Here is a 17171-nt window from a genome sequence, read left to right on the forward strand (position 1 = left end):
TAAAAAAAACTAACTTGTTTCTTTACAAACCTTATGAAAAAAATTTTTTTCCAGGAAAACTCACAAAGATACATTTTTCCAGGCATTATTAGCCATTTTGTAATTGTGGTTTAGGAGTTACAGTATGTTTAAATAACTGTCAGATTGAATGTGACAGTATACTGTCATAGTGAGTAAAACCTAATTTTTGTATTTGTAAACCTTACCAAAAATACCTCATTCTGGTAAAAATCACATTTTTAGACATAATGCATGTTTGGTTTTGGAGTAATGTTTATACAACTTTTATATTTAGTATTACAGTTTTACCATCATATTGAGTAAAAAAAAATAACTTGTGTCTTCATAAACCTTACAAAAGAAAATGTTCCCAGTAAAACTCACAAAGATACATTTCTCCAGGCATAATTAGCCATTTATCATTTTTGGTTTAGGAGTTATGTTTAAACAACTGTCATATTGAGTGTGGCAGTTATACTGTCATTATGAGTAAAACCTATTTTTTGTATTTGTAAACCTTACCAAAATACCTGATTCTGGTTAAACCCACATCGATACAATATTACAGGAATTTTTAGACATAAAACATGTTTGGTTTTGGAGTTATGTTTATATAACTTTCATATTTAGTATGAAAGTTATACCATCATATTGAGTAAAAAAAAAACAAATATTTTGTATCTTTACAAACCTTACAAAATATTGTTTTCCAGTAAAATTCACAAAAAATACCTTTCTCTAGGCATTATTAGTAATTTTGCATTTGTGTTTTAGGAGTTATTAGGAGTAATTAACTGTCATATTGAGTGTGATAGTTATACTGTCACTATGAGTAAAACATAATTTTTGTTTTTGTAAACCTTACCAAAATACCTTATTCTGATAAAACTCACATATATTCAATATTACAGGCATTTTTAGACGGATTGCATATTTGGCTTTGGAGTTGTGTTTATATAACTTTCATATATAGTATGACAGCTATCCTGTTAAATTGTGTAAAAAAAACAAACTAACTCGTGTCTTTACCAAAATACCTGATTCTGGTAAAACTCATATAGATTCAATATTACAGGCAGTTTAAGACGGATTGCAAGTTTGGTTTAGGAGTTTGTTTTTGGAATTATGTTTATATTAATTTTATATTTAGTTTGACAGTTATACCATCATATTCAGTATAAAAAAATAACTTTTGTCTTTACAAACATTACAAAATAGTATTTTCTAGTAAAATTCACAAAGATACATTTCTCCAGGCATTATTAGTCATTTAGCATGTTTGGTTTAGGAGTTGTGTTTAATTAACTGTTATTTTGAATATGGCAGTTATACTGTCATTATGAGTGAAACCAATTTTTTGTATTTGTAAACCTTACCTAAATACCTGATTCTGGTAAAACTCACATAGATTCAATATTACAGGCATTTTTAGACGTATTGCAAGTTTGGTTTTGGAGTTATGTTTATTTAACTTTCATATTTAGTATAACAGTTATACTGTCATATTAAGTAAAAAAAACTAACTTGTGTCTTTACAAACCTTAATTATTTTTTTTTTCCAGGAAAACTCACAAAAATACATTTCTCTAGGCATTATTAGTCATTTTGCATTCGTGTTTTAGGAGTTATGTTTGATTAACTGTCATATTGAGTGTGGCAGTTATATTGTCACTATGAGTAAAACCTAATTTTTGTATTCGTAAACCTTACCAAAATACCTGAATCTGATAAAACTCACATATATTCAATATTACAGCATTTTTAGACGGATTGCATATTTCGTTTTGGAATTATGTTTATATAACTTTCATATATAGTATGACAGCTAAACTGTTAAATTGTGTAAAAAAAACTTACTTGTGTCTTTACAAACCTTACAAAATATTTTTTCCAGTAAAACTCACAAAGATACATTCCTCAAGGCATTATTAGCCATTTTGTCAGTATACTGTCATTATGAGTAAAACTAATATTTTGTATTTGTAAACCTTACAAAAACAACTGATTATAGTAAAACTCACATGGATACAAAATTATAAGCATTTTTAAACACAATGCATGTTTGGTGGCAGTCAATGTGGCAGTTATACTGTCATTATGAGTAAAACCTAATTTTTGTAATTGTAAACCTTACCAAATATTAAATTAAAGAATATATTATATATAAAATATTAGTTTAAATATTACAGGCAGTTTAAGACATATTGCAAGTTTGGTTTAGGAGTTTGGTTTTGGAATTATGTTTATATAATTTTCTTTTTTAGTATGACAGTTATACCATCATATTGAGTAAAAAAAAACGAACTTTTGTCTTTACAAACCTTACAAAATATGTTTAGCATTATTAGCCATGTATCATTTTGGTTTAGGAATTATGTTTAAATAACTGTCATGTTGAGTGTGGCAGTTATATTGTCATTATGAGTAAAACCTATTTTTTGTATTTGTAAACCTTACCAAAATACCCGATTCTGGTAAAACTCATATAGATACAATATTACAGGAATTTTTAGACATAAAACATGTTTGGTTTAGGAGTTATGTTTAAATAACTGTCAGATTGAATGTGACAGTATACTGTCATAGTGAGTTAAACCAATATTTTGTATTTGCAAACCTTACAAAAACAACTGATTCTAGTTAAACTCACAAGATTACAATATTACAGGCATTTTTAGACATAATGCATGTTTGGTTTTGGAGTTATGTTTAAAAAAAATTTACATTTAGTATGACAGTTTTACTGTCATATTGAGTAAGAAAAAATAACTTGTGTCTTTACAAACCCATTCATCCATCCATTTTCTACCGCTTATTCCCTTTGGGGTCGCGGGGGGCGCTGGAGCTTATCTCAGCTACAATCAGGCGGAAGGCGGGGTACACCCTGGACAAGTCGACACCTCATCGCAGTCTTTACAAACGTTACAATATTGTTTTTTTTTTCCTGTAAAACTTAAAAAGATACATTTCTCCAGGCATTATTAACCATTTTGCATGTGTGGTTTAGGAGTTATGTTTACATAACTGTCATATTGAATGTGGCAGTTATACTGTCATTATGAGTAAAACCTATTTTTTGTTTTTGTAAACCTTACCAAAATACCTGATTCTAGTAAAACGAACATAGATTCATTGGTTTTGGAGTTATGTTAATATAACTTTCATATTTAGTATGACAGTTATATCATCATATTGAGTAAAAAAATTAATTTGTATCTTTATAAACCTTACAAATTCGTTTTTTCCAGTAAAAAAACGAATTTTTTTTACTGGAAAAAAGATACATTTCTCCAGGCATAATTAGCCATTTATCATGTTTGGTTTAGTATTTTGAGTGTGGCAGTTATTGTATTGTGTGTCATTATAAATAGAAACATATTTTTTGTATTTGTAAACCTTACCAAAATACCTGATTCTGGTAAAACCCACACCGATACAATATTACAGGAATTTTTAGACATAAAGCATGTTTGGTTTTGGAGTTATGTTTATATAACTTTCATATTTAGTATGACAGTTATACCATCATATTGAGTGAAAAAAACTAATTTGTATCTTTACAAATCTTACAAAATATTGTTTTCCAGTAAAATTCACAAATATACATTTCTCTAGGCATTATTAGTCATTTTGCATTCGTGTTTTAGAAGTTATGTTTAATTAACTGTCATATTGAGTGTGGCGGTTATATTGTCACTATGAGTAAAACCTAATTTTTGTATTCGTAAACCTTACCAAAATACCTGAATCTGATAAAACTCACATATATTCAATATTACAGGCATTTTTAGACGGATTGCATATTTGGTTTTGGAATTATGTTTATATAACTTTCATATATAGTATGACATATAAACTGTTAAATTGTGTAAAAAAAAACTAACTTGTGTCTTTACAAACCTTACAAAATATTTTTTCCAGTAAAACTCACAAAGATACATTCCTCAAGGCATTATTAGCCATTTTGTCAGTATACTGTCAATATGAGTAAAACTAATATTTTGTATTTGTAAACCTTACTTTACCTAAATAACTTTTATATTTAGTATGACAGTTAGATCATCATATTGAGTAAAAAAATTAACTTGTATCTTTATAAACCTTACAAATTCGTTTTTTCCAGTAAAACTCATAAAGATACATTTCTCCAGGCATTATTAACCTTTTTGCATGTGTGGTATGGAGTTATGTTTACATAACTGTCATATTAAAATGTGGCAGTTATACTGTCATTATGAGTTAAACCAAATTTGTGTATATGTAAACCTTACCAAAATATCTGATTCTGGTAAAACTCACATAGATGCAATATTACAGGCATTTTTAGACGTATTGCAAGTTAGGTTTTGGAGTTATGTTTATTTAACTTTTATATTTAGTATGCCAGTTATACTGTCATATTAAGTAAAAAAACTAATTTGTGTCTTGACAAACCTTACATTTTTTTTTTTTTTTTTTTCTCCAGGAAAACTCAATATGGCTAATAATGCCTGGAGCAATGTATTAGCCATTTTGCATTTGTGGTTTAGGAATTATGTTTAAATACCTGTCATGTTAAATACGGCAGTTATATTGTCATTATGAGTAAAACCTATTTTTTGTATTTGTAAATCTTACCAAAATACCTGATTCTGGTAAAACTCACATAGATACAATATTACAGGAATTTTTAGACATAAAACATGTTTGGTTTTGGAGTTATGTTTATATAACTTTCATATTTAGTATGACAGTTATACCATTATGTTTAGTAAAAAAAAAAAACTTGTGTCTTTATAAACCTTACTTTTTTTTTTTCCAGTAAAACTCACAAAGATACATTTCTCCAGGTATAATTAGCCATTTATCATGTTTGGTTTAGGAGTTATGTTTAAATAACTGTCATATTGAGTGTGGCAGTTATACTGTCATTATGAGTAAAACCTATTTTTTGTATTTGTAAACCTTACCAAAATACCTGATTCTGGTAAAACCCACATCGATACAATATTACAGGCATTATTAGACATAAAGTATGTTTGGTTTTGGAGTTATGTTTATATAACTTTCATATTTAGTATGACAGTTATACCATCATATTGAGTAATAAAACAGTAATTTGTATCTTTACAAACCTTACAAAATATTGTTTTCCAGTAAAGTTCACAAATATACATTTGTCTAGGCATTATTAGTCATTTTGCATTTGTGTTTTAGGAGTTATGTATAAATAACTGTCATATTGAGTGTGGCAGTTATACTGTCACTATGAGTAAAACCTAATTTTTTGATTTGTAAACCTTACCAAATTACCTGATTCTGATAAAACTTACATATAATAAATATTCCAGACATTTTTAGACGGATTGCATGTTTGGTTTTGGAGTTATGTTTATAAAACTTTCATATATAGTATGACAGCTATACTGTAAAATTAAGTTAAAAAAACTAACGTGTGTCTTTACAAACCTTACAAAATATTTGTTCCAGTAAAATTCACAAATATACATTCCTCCAGGCATTATTAGCCATTTTGTCAGATTGATTGTGACAGTATACTCTCATTATGAGTAAAACTAATATTTTGTATTTGTAAACCTTACAAAAACAACTGATTCTAGTAAAACTCACGTAGATAAAAAATCATAGGAATTTTTAGACATAATGCATGTTTGGTTTTGGAGTTATGTTTAAATAATTGTCATATTGAATGTGGCAGTATACTGTCATTATGAGTAAAATCTAGAGTTTGTATTTGTCAACCTTACCAATATACCTGATTCTGGTAAAACTCAAAAAGATACAATATTACAGGCATTTTTAGACAAAATGCATTTTGGTTTTGGAGTTATGTTTATATAACTTTCATATTTAGTATGACAGTTATACCATCATATTAAACTAAAAAAAAAAATAACTTGTGTCTTTATAATCCTTACACATTATTTTTTTCCAGTAAAACTCACAAAGATACATTCCTCCAGGCATTATAAGTCATTTATCATGTTTGGTTTAGGAGTCATGTTTAAATAACCGTCATATCAAATGTTGCACTTATACTTTCATTATGAGTAAAACCCAAGTTTTGTATTTGTAAACCTTACCAAAATACCTGATTCTGGCAAAACTCACATAGATTCAATATTACAGGCAGTTTAAGACAGACTGCAAGTTTGGTTTAGGAGTTTGGTTTTGGAATTATGTTTATCTAACTTTCATATTTAGTATGACAGTTATACCATCATATTGAGTAAAAAAAACAACTAAATTTTGTCTTTACAAACCTTACAAAATATTTTTTTCTAGTAAAACTCACAAAGATTCATTTCTCCAGGCATTATTAGCCATTTAGCATATTTGGTTTAGGAGTTATGTTTAAATAACTGTTATTTTGAATGTGGCAGTTATACTGTCATTATGAGTAAAACCCAATTTTTGTATTTGTAAACCTTACCAAAATATCTGATTCTGGTAAAACTCACATAGATGCAATATTACAGGCATTTTTAGACGTATTACAAGTTAGGTTTTGGAGTTATGTTTATTTAACTTTTATATTTAGTATGCCAGTTATACTGTCATATTAAGTAAAAAAAAACTAATTTGTGTCTTTACAAACCTTACATTTTTTTTTTTTTTTTTTTTCTCCAGGAAAACTCAATATGGCTAATAATGCCTGGAGCAATGTATTAGCCATTTTGCATTTGTGGTTTAGGAATGATGTTTAAATACCTGTCATGTTAAATACGGCAGTTATATTGTCATTATGAGTAAAACCTATTTTTTGTATTTGTAAATCTTACCAAAATACCTGATTCTGGTAAAACTCACATAGATACAATATTACAGGAATTTTTAGACATAAAACATGTTTGGTTTTGGAGTTATGTTTATATAACTTTCATATTTAGTATGACAGTTATACCATTATGTTTAGTAAAAAAAAAAAACTTGTGTCTTTATAAACCTTACTTTTTTTTTTCCAGTAAAACTCACAAAGATACATTTCTCCAGGTATAATTAGCCATTTATCATGTTTGGTTTAGGAGTTATGTTTAAATAACTGTCATATTGAGTGTGGCAGTTATACTGTCATTATGAGTAAAACCTATTTTTTGTATTTGTAAACCTTACCAAAATACCTGATTCCGGTAAAACCCACATCGATACAATATTACAGGCATTATTAGACATAAAGTATGTTTGGTTTTGGAGTTATGTTTATATAACTTTCATATTTAGTATGACAGTTATACCATCATATTGAGTAATAAAACAGTAATTTGTATCTTTACAAACCTTACAAAATATTGTTTTCCAGTAAAGTTCACAAATATACATTTGTCTAGGCATTATTAGTCATTTTGCATTTGTGTTTTAGGAGTTATGTATAAATAACTGTCATATTGAGTGTGGCAGTTATACTGTCACTATGAGTAAAACCTAATTTTTTGATTTGTAAACCTTACCAAATTACCTGATTCTGATAAAACTTACATATAATAAATATTCCAGACATTTTTAGACGGATTGCATGTTTGGTTTTGGAGTTATGTTTATAAAACTTTCATATATAGTATGACAGCTATACTGTAAAATTAAGTTAAAAAAACTAACGTGTGTCTTTACAAACCTTACAAAATATTTGTTCCAGTAAAATTCACAAATATACATTCCTCCAGGCATTATTAGTCATTTTGTCAGATTGATTGTGACAGTATACTCTCATTATGAGTAAAACTAATATTTTGTATTTGTAAACCTTACAAAAACAACTGATTCTAGTAAAACTCACGTAGATAAAAAATCATAGGAATTTTTAGACATAATGCATGTTTGGTTTTGGAGTTATGTTTAAATAATTGTCATATTGAATGTGGCAGTATACTGTCATTATGAGTAAAATCTAGAGTTTGTATTTGTCAACCTTACCAATATACCTGATTCTGGTAAAACTCAAAAAGATACAATATTACAGGCATTTTTAGACAAAATGCATTTTGGTTTTGGAGTTATGTTTATATAACTTTCATATTTAATATGACAGTTATACCATCATATTAAATTAAAAAAAAAAATAACTTGTGTCTTTATAATCCTTACACATTATTTTTTTCCAGTAAAACTCACAAAGATACATTCCTCCAGGCATTATAAGTCATTTATCATGTTTGGTTTAGGAGTCATGTTTAAATAACCGTCATATCAAATGTTGCACTTATACTTTCATTATGAGTAAAACCCAAGTTTTGTATTTGTAAACCTTACCAAAATACCTGATTCTGGCAAAACTCACATAGATTCAATATTACAGGCAGTTTAAGACAGACTGCAAGTTTGGTTTAGGAGTTTGGTTTTGGAATTATGTTTATCTAACTTTCATATTTAGTATGACAGTTATACCATCATATTGAGTAAAAAAGACAACTAAATTTTGTCTTTACAAACCTTACAAAATATTTTTTTCTAGTAAAACTCACAAAGATTCATTTCTCCAGGCATTATTAGCCATTTAGCATATTTGGTTTAGGAGTTATGTTTAAATAACTGTTATTTTGAATGTGGCAGTTATACTGTCATTATGAGTAAAACCCAATTTTTGTATTTGTAAACCTTACCAAAATAACTGATTCTGGTAAAACTCACATATATTCAATATTACAGGCATTTTTAGACGGTATGCAAGTTTGGTTTTGGTGTTATATTTTGTCAACTTTCATATTTAGTATGACAGTTATACTGTCATATTGAGTAAAAAACTAATTTGTGTCTTTACAAACCTTACAAACTTTTTTTTCCTGTAAAACTTACAAAGATACATTTCTCCAGGCATTATTTGACATTTTGCTTGCATGGTTTAGGAGTTATGTTTAAATAACAGTCAGATTGAATATGACAGTATACTGTCATAGTAGTTTTTTACTCAATATGCCAGTAATGTTCTTAAAATCCTGAGATAACGCGAAAAAAGCAATAAAAATGTTTTTCAACACAATTCCTACACCAAACATGCAACATGTCTAATAATGCCTGAAGACATGTATCTTTGTTAGTTTTACTAGAAAATGTATCTTTTGTGAGTTTTGCAATGACGCAAGTTAGTTTTTTTAATTCAATATAACAGTATAACTCTCAAACTAAATGTAAAAGTTATATAAACATAACTCCAAAACTGAACATGCATTATGTCTAAAAATAACTAATATATTGTATCTATATGAATTTAACTAGAATAAGGTAATTTGGTAAGGTTTACAAATACAAAAATTTGGTTTTTCTCATAATGACAGTATAACTGCTATATTCAATTTTACAGGTATTTAAACATAACTTCCTAACCACACATGCAAATAGGCTAATAAAGCCTAAAACAATGCATCCTTGTGAGTTTTACTCGAAACATATGCTATTTAAAGGCTTGCAAACACAAAAAGTAGTTTTTTACTCATTATGACAGTAATATTCTTAAAATCCTGAGATAATCCGAAAAAGCAATAAAAATGTTTTTCATCATGATTCCTACACCAAACATGCAACATGTCTAATAATGCCTGGATAAATGTATCTTTGTTAGTTATACTAGAAAAATTATCTTTTGTAAGTTTTACAAAGACTAAAGTTAGTTTTTTTAATACAATATGACAATACTGTCAAACCAAATATGAAAGTTATACAAACATAACTCCAAAACTGAACATGCATTATGTCAAAAAATAACTTAAATATTGTATTTATGTGAGTTTTACAAGAATCAGTTTATTTGGTAAGGTGTACAATTACATACATTAGGGGTTTACTCATAATGACAGTTAACTGCTACATTCAATTTGACTGTTATTTAAACATAACTCCCTAACCACACATGCAAAATAGGTTACTAAAGCCTAAAACAATGCATCTTTGTGAGTTTTACTCGAAACATATGCTATTTTAAGGCTTGCAAACACAAAAAGTAGTTTTTTACTCATTATGACAGTAATGTTCTTAAAATCCTGAGATAATGCGAAATAAGCAATTAAAATGTTTTTTAACATAATTCCTACACCAAACATGCAACATGTCTAATAATGCGTGAATATATGTATCTTTGTTAGTTTTACTAGAAAAAATATCTTTTGTAAGTTTTGCAAAGAGGCAAGTTAGTTTTTTTAATTCAATATGACAGTATAACTGTCATACCAAATATGAAATATATATAAACATAACTCCAAACATGAACATGCATTATGTCTAAAAATGCCCAAAATATTGTATCTATGTGAGTTACACCAGAATCAGGTAATTTGGTAACGTTTACAAATACAAAAACTGTTTTTTTTCATAATGACAGTATAATTACTACATTCAATTTGACTGTTATTTAAACAAAACTTCCTAATCACACATGAAAATAGGTTAATAAAGCCTAAAACAATGCATCCTTCTGAGTTTTACTCGAAACATTTGCAATTTAAAGGTTTGCAAACACAAAAAGTATTTTTTTACTCATTATGACAGTAATAAGTTTAAAATCCTGAGATAATGCCAAATAAGCAATACAAATGTTTTTCAACATAATTCCTACATGAAACATGTCTAATAATGCCTTAAGACATGTAACTTTGTTAGTTTTACTAGAAAAATTATCTTTTGTAAGTTTTGCAAAGAGGCAAGTTAGTTTTTTTAATTCAATATGACAGTATAACTGTCATACCAAATATGAAAGTTATATAAACATAACTCCAAAATTGAACATGCATTATGTCTAAAAATGCCTAAAATATTGTATCTATGTGAGTTTTACAAGAATCAGTTAATTTGGTAAGGTGTACAATTACATAAATTAGGGGTTTACTCATAATGACAGATAACTGCTACATTCAATTTGACAGTTATTTAAACATAACTTCCTAACCACACATGCAAAATAGGCTAATAAAGCCTAAAACAATGCATCCTTGTGAGTTTTAGTTGAAACATATGCTATTTTAAGGCTTGCATACACAAAAAGTAGTTTTTTTACTCATTATGACAGTAATGTATTTAAAATCCTGAGATAATGCGAAATAAGCAATAAAAATGTTTTTCATCACAATTCCTACACCAAAAATGCAACATGTCTAATAACGCCTGGATACAAGTATGTTAGTTCCACTAGAAAAAATATATTTTGTAACTCATGCAATGACGCAAGTTAGTTTTTTTTAATTCAATATGACAGTATAACTGTCATACCAAATGTAAAAGTTATATAAACATAACTCCAAAACTGTACATGCATTATGTCTAAAAATGCCTGTAATATTGTATCTATGTGAGTTTCACCAGAATCAGGTAATTTGGTAAGGTTTACAAATACAATTTTTTTTTTTATTTCATTATGACAGTATAACTGGTACATTCAATTTGACTGTTATTTAAACATAGCTCCTAATCACACATGCAAATAGGTTAATAAAGCCTAAAACAATGCATCCTTGTGAGTTTTACTCGAAACATTTGCTATTTTAAGGCTTGCAAACACAAAAAGTAGTTTTTTACCCATTATGACAGTAATGTTCTTAAAATCCTGAGATAATGCGAAATAAGCAATAAAAATGTTTTTCAACATAATTCCTACAGCAAACATGCAACATGTCTAATAATGCCTGAAGACATGTATCTTAGTTAGTTTTACTAGACAAATTATCTTTTGTAAGTTTTGCCATGACGCAAGTTAGTTTTTTTAATTCAATATGACAGTATAACGGTCATACCAAATATAAAAGTTATATAAACATAACTCCAAAACTGAATATGCACTATGTCTAAAAATGACTAAAATATTGCATCTATGATAGTTTTAAAAGAATCAGGTAATTTGGTAAGGTTTACAAATACAAAAATTAGGGTTTACTCATAATGACAGATAACTGCTACATTCAATTTGACAGTTATTTAAACAAAACTTCCTAACCACACATGCAAAAAGACTAATAAAGCCTAAAACAGTGCTTCCTTGTAAGTTTTACTCGAAACATATGCTTTTTTAAGGCTTGCAAACACTAAAAGTATTTTTTTACTCAATATGACAGTAATGTTCTTAAAATCCTGAGATAATGCGAAATAAGCAATAAAAATGTTTTTCAACATAATTCCTACAGCAAACATGCAACATGTTTTGCCATGACGCAAGTTAGTTTTTTTTAATTCAATATGACAGTATAACTGTCATACCAACAAAAAAAGTTATATAAACATAACTCCAAAACTGAACATGCACTATGTCTAAAAATGACTAAAATATTGCATATATGTGAGTTTTACAAGAATCAGTTAATTTGGTAGGGTGTGCAATTACATAAATTAGGGGTTTACTCATAATGACAGATAACTGCTACATTCAATTTTACAGTTATTTAAACATAACTTCCTAACCACACATGCAAAATAGGCTAATGAAGCCTAAAACAATGCATCCTTGTGAGTTTTACTCGAAACATATGCTATTTTAAGGCTTGCAAACACAAAAAGTAGTTTTTTACTCATTATGACGGTAATAAATGGCTAAATATGTCTGGAGATATGTATCTTTGTGAGTTTTACTGGGAACACATTTTTTTGTAAGGTTTATAAAGACACAAGTTTTTTTTTTTTTACTCAATATGATGGTATAACTGTCATACTAAATATAAAAGTTGTTTAAACATAACTCCAAAACCAAACATGCATTATGTCTAAAAATGCCTGCAATATTGTATCTATGTGATTTTTACCAGAATCAGGTATTTTTCTTAAGGTTTACAAATACAAAAATTTGGTTTTACTCACTATGACAGTATACTGTCACATTCAATCTGACAGTTATTTAAACATACTGTAACTCCTAAACCACAAATACAAAATGGCTAATAATGCCTGGATAAATTGTATCTTTGTGAGATTTCCTAGAATTTTTTTTTTATATATAAGTTTTGTAAAGAAACAAGTTAGTTTGTTTACTTAATATGACACTATAACTGTCATACTAAAAATGAAAGTTAAATAAACATAACTCCAAAACCAAACTTGCAATACGTCTAAAAATGCCTGTAATATTGAATCTATGTGAGTTTCACCAGAATCAGGTATTTTGGTAAGGTTTACAAATACAAAAATTGGGGTTTTACTCATAATGACAGTATAACTGCCATATTCAAAATAACAGTTATTTAAACATAACTCCTAAACCAAACATGCTAAATGGCTAATAATGCCTGGAAAAATGTATCTATGTGAATTTTACTAGAAAAAAATTGTTTGTAAGGTTTGTAAAGACAAAAGTTATTTTTTTTTTACTCAATATAATGGTATAAAAGTAATATAAACATAATTCCAAAACCAAACTCCTAAACCAAACTTGCAATCCGTCTTAAACTGCCTGTAATATTAAATCTATATGAGTTTTACCAGAATCAGGTATTTTGGTAAAGACATGAGTTAGTTTGTTTTTTTACACAATTTAACAGTATAGCTGTCATACTATTTATGAAAGTTATAAAAACACAACTCCAAAACCAAATATGCAATCCGTCTAAAAATGCCTGTAATATTGAATATATGTGAGTTTTATCAGAATCAGGTATTTTGGTAAGGTTTACAAAAACAAAAAATTGGTTTTACTCATAGTGACAGTATAACTGCCACACTCAATATGACAGTTAATTACTCCTAATAACTCCTAAAACACAAATGCAAAATGACTAATAATGCCTAGAGAAAGGTATATTTGTGAATTTTACTGGAAAACAATATTTTGTAAGGTTTGTAAAGATACAAAATATTTGTTGTTTTTTACTCAATATGATGGTATAACTTTTATACTAAATATGAAAGTTATATAATTATAACTCCAAAACCAAACATGCTTTATGTAAAAAAATTCCTGTAATATTGTATCGATGTGGGTTTAACCAGAATCAGGTATTTTGGTAAGGTTTACAAATACAAAAAATAGCTTTTAGTCATAATGACAGTATAACTGCCACACTCAATATGACAGTTGTTTAAACATAACTCCTAAACCAAACATGATAAATGTCTATTTATGCCTGGAGAAATGTATCTTTGTGAGTTTTACTGGGACAATTTTTTTTTGTATGGTTTATGAAGACACAAGTTGTTTTTTTTTACTCAATATGATGGTATAACTGTCATACTAAATATGAAAGTTAAATAAACATAACTCCAAAACCAAACTTGCAATACGTCTAAAAATGCCTGTAATATTGAATCTATGTGAGTTTTACCAGAATCAGGTAATTTTAATAAGGTTTACAAATACAAAAATTAGGTTTAACTCACTATGACAGTATACTGTCACATTCAATCTGACAGTTATTTAAACATAACTCCTAAACCAAACATGCTAAATGGCTATTGATGCCTGGAGAAATGTATACAAACATAACTCCAAAACCAAACATGCATTATGTCTAAAAATGCCTGTAAAATTGTATCTATGTGAGTTTTACCAGAATCAGGTATTTTGGTAAGGTTTACATATACACAAATTTTGTTTTACTCATAATGACAGTATAACTGCCACATTTAATAATAAATAAATGGGTTGTACTTGTATAGCGCTTTTCTACCTTCAAGGTACTCAAAGCGCTTTGACACTACTTCCACATTTACCCATTCACACACACATTCACACACTGATGGAGGGAGCTGCCATGCAAGGCGCTAACCAGCACCCATCAGGAGCAAGGGTGAAGTGTCTTGCTCAGGACACAACGGACATGACAAGGTTGGTACTAGGTGGGGATTGAACCAGGGACCCTCGGGTCGCGCACGGCATGACAGTTATGTAAACATAACTCCTATACCAGACATGCAAAATGGTTAATAATGCCTGGAGAAATGTATCTTTGTAAGTAAATATTTTGTAAGGTTTGTAAAGACAAAAGTTAGTTTTTTTTTTACTCAATATGATGGTATAACTGTCATACTAAATATGAAAGTTATATAAACATAATTCCAAAACCAAACTCCTAAACAAAACTTGCAATCTGGCTTAAACTGCCTGTAATATTGAATCTATGTGAGTTTTACCAGAATCAGGTATTTTGGTAAGGTTTACAAATACAAAACTTGCATTTTACTCATAATGACAGTATAACTGCAACATTTGATATGACAGTTATTTAAACATAACTCCTAATCCAAACATGATAAATGGCTAATAATGCCTGGAGAAATGTATCATTGTGAGTTTTACTGGAAACAAATAATTTGTAAGGTTTATAAAGACACAAGTTAGTTTATTTTATTTAATATGATGGTATAACTGTCATACTCAATATAAATGATAAATGGGTTGTACTTGTATAGCGCTTTTCTACCTTCAAGGTACTCAAAGCGCTTTGACACTACTTCCACATTTACCCATTCACACACACATTCACACACTGATGGAGGGAGCTGCCATGCAAGGCGCTAACCAGCACCCATCAGGAGCAAGGGTTAAGTGTCTTGCTCAGGACACAACGGACATGACGAGGTTGGTACTAGGTGGGGATTGAACCAGGGACCCTCGGGTCACGCACGGCCACTCTTCAACTGCGCCACGCCGTCCCCATAAACATGCTTTATGTCTAAAAATTCCTGTAATATTGTATCGATGGGGGTTTTACCAGAATCAGGTATTTTGGTAAGGTTTACAAATACAAAAAATAGGTTTTACTCATAATGACAGTATAACTGCCACACTCAATATGACAGTTATTTAAACATAACTCCTAAACCAAACATGATAAATGACTAATTGTGCCTGGAGAAATGTATCTTTTTGAGTTTTACTGGGAAAAAAAAAATTGTTTATAAAGACAGAAATTATTTTTTTCTTTACTCAAAATGGTGGTATAACTGTCATACTAAATATGAAAGTTGTATAAACATAACTCCAAAACGTAACATGCATTATGTCTAAAAATGCCTGCAATATTGTATCTATGTGATTTTTACCAGAATCAGGTATTTTTGGTAAGGTTTACAAATACAAAAATTAGGTTTTACTCACTATGACAGTATACTGTCACATTCAATCTGACTGTTATTTAAACACAAATTCTAAACCACGGATGCAAAATGGCTAGTAATAACTGGAAAAATGTATTTTTGTGAGTTTTACTGGAAAAAATTTTTTTGTAAGGTTTGTATAGACACAAGTTAGTTTTTTTAACTCAATATGATGGAAACATGCTTTCTGTCTAAAAAATCCTGTAATATTTTATCCATGTGAGTTTTATCAGAATCAGTTATTTTGGTAATTTTACAAATACAAAAAATAGTTTTTACTCATAATGACAGTATATCTGCCACACTCAATATGACAGTTATTTAAACATAACTCTAAACCAAACATGGTTAATGGCTAATAATGCCTGGAGAAATGTATATTTGTGAGTTTTACTGGAAACAAATAATTTGTAAGGTTTATAAAGACACAAGTTAGTTTTTTTTATTTAATATGATGGTATAACTGTCATACTCAATATAAATGATAAATGGGTTGTACTTGTATAGCGCTTTTCTACCTTCAAGGTACTCAAAGCGCTTTGACACTACTTCCACATTTACCCATTCACACACACATTCACACACTGATGGAGGGAGCTGCCATGCAAGGCGCTAACCAGCACCCATCAGGAGCAAGGGTGAAGTGTCTTGCTCAGGACACAACGGACATGACGAGGTTGGTACTAGGTGGGGATTGAACCAGGGACCCTCGGGTCACGCACGGCCACTCTTCCACTGCGCCACGCCGTCCCCATAAACATGCTTTATGTCTAAAAATTCCTGTAATATTGTATCGATGGGGGTTTTACCAGAATCAGGTATTTTGGTAAGGTTTACAAATACAAAAAATAGGTTTTACTCATAATGACAGTATAACTGCCACACTCAATATGACAGTTATTTAAACATAACTCCTAAACCAAACATGATAAATGACTAATTGTGCCTGGAGAAATGTGTCTTTTTGAGTTTTACTAGGAAAAAAAAAATTGTTTATAAAGACAGAAATTATTTTTTTCTTTACTCAATATGGTGGTATAACTGTCATACTAAATATGAAAGTTGTATAAACATAACTCCAAAACGTAACATGCATTATGTCTAAAAATGCCTGCAATATTGTATCTATGTTATTTTTACCAGAATCAGGTATTTTTGGTAAGGTTTACAAA

The sequence above is a fragment of the Nerophis lumbriciformis genome, linkage group LG17 (assembly GCF_033978685.3).
Source record: "Nerophis lumbriciformis linkage group LG17, RoL_Nlum_v2.1, whole genome shotgun sequence".
NCBI lineage: Eukaryota > Metazoa > Chordata > Actinopteri > Syngnathiformes > Syngnathidae > Nerophis > Nerophis lumbriciformis.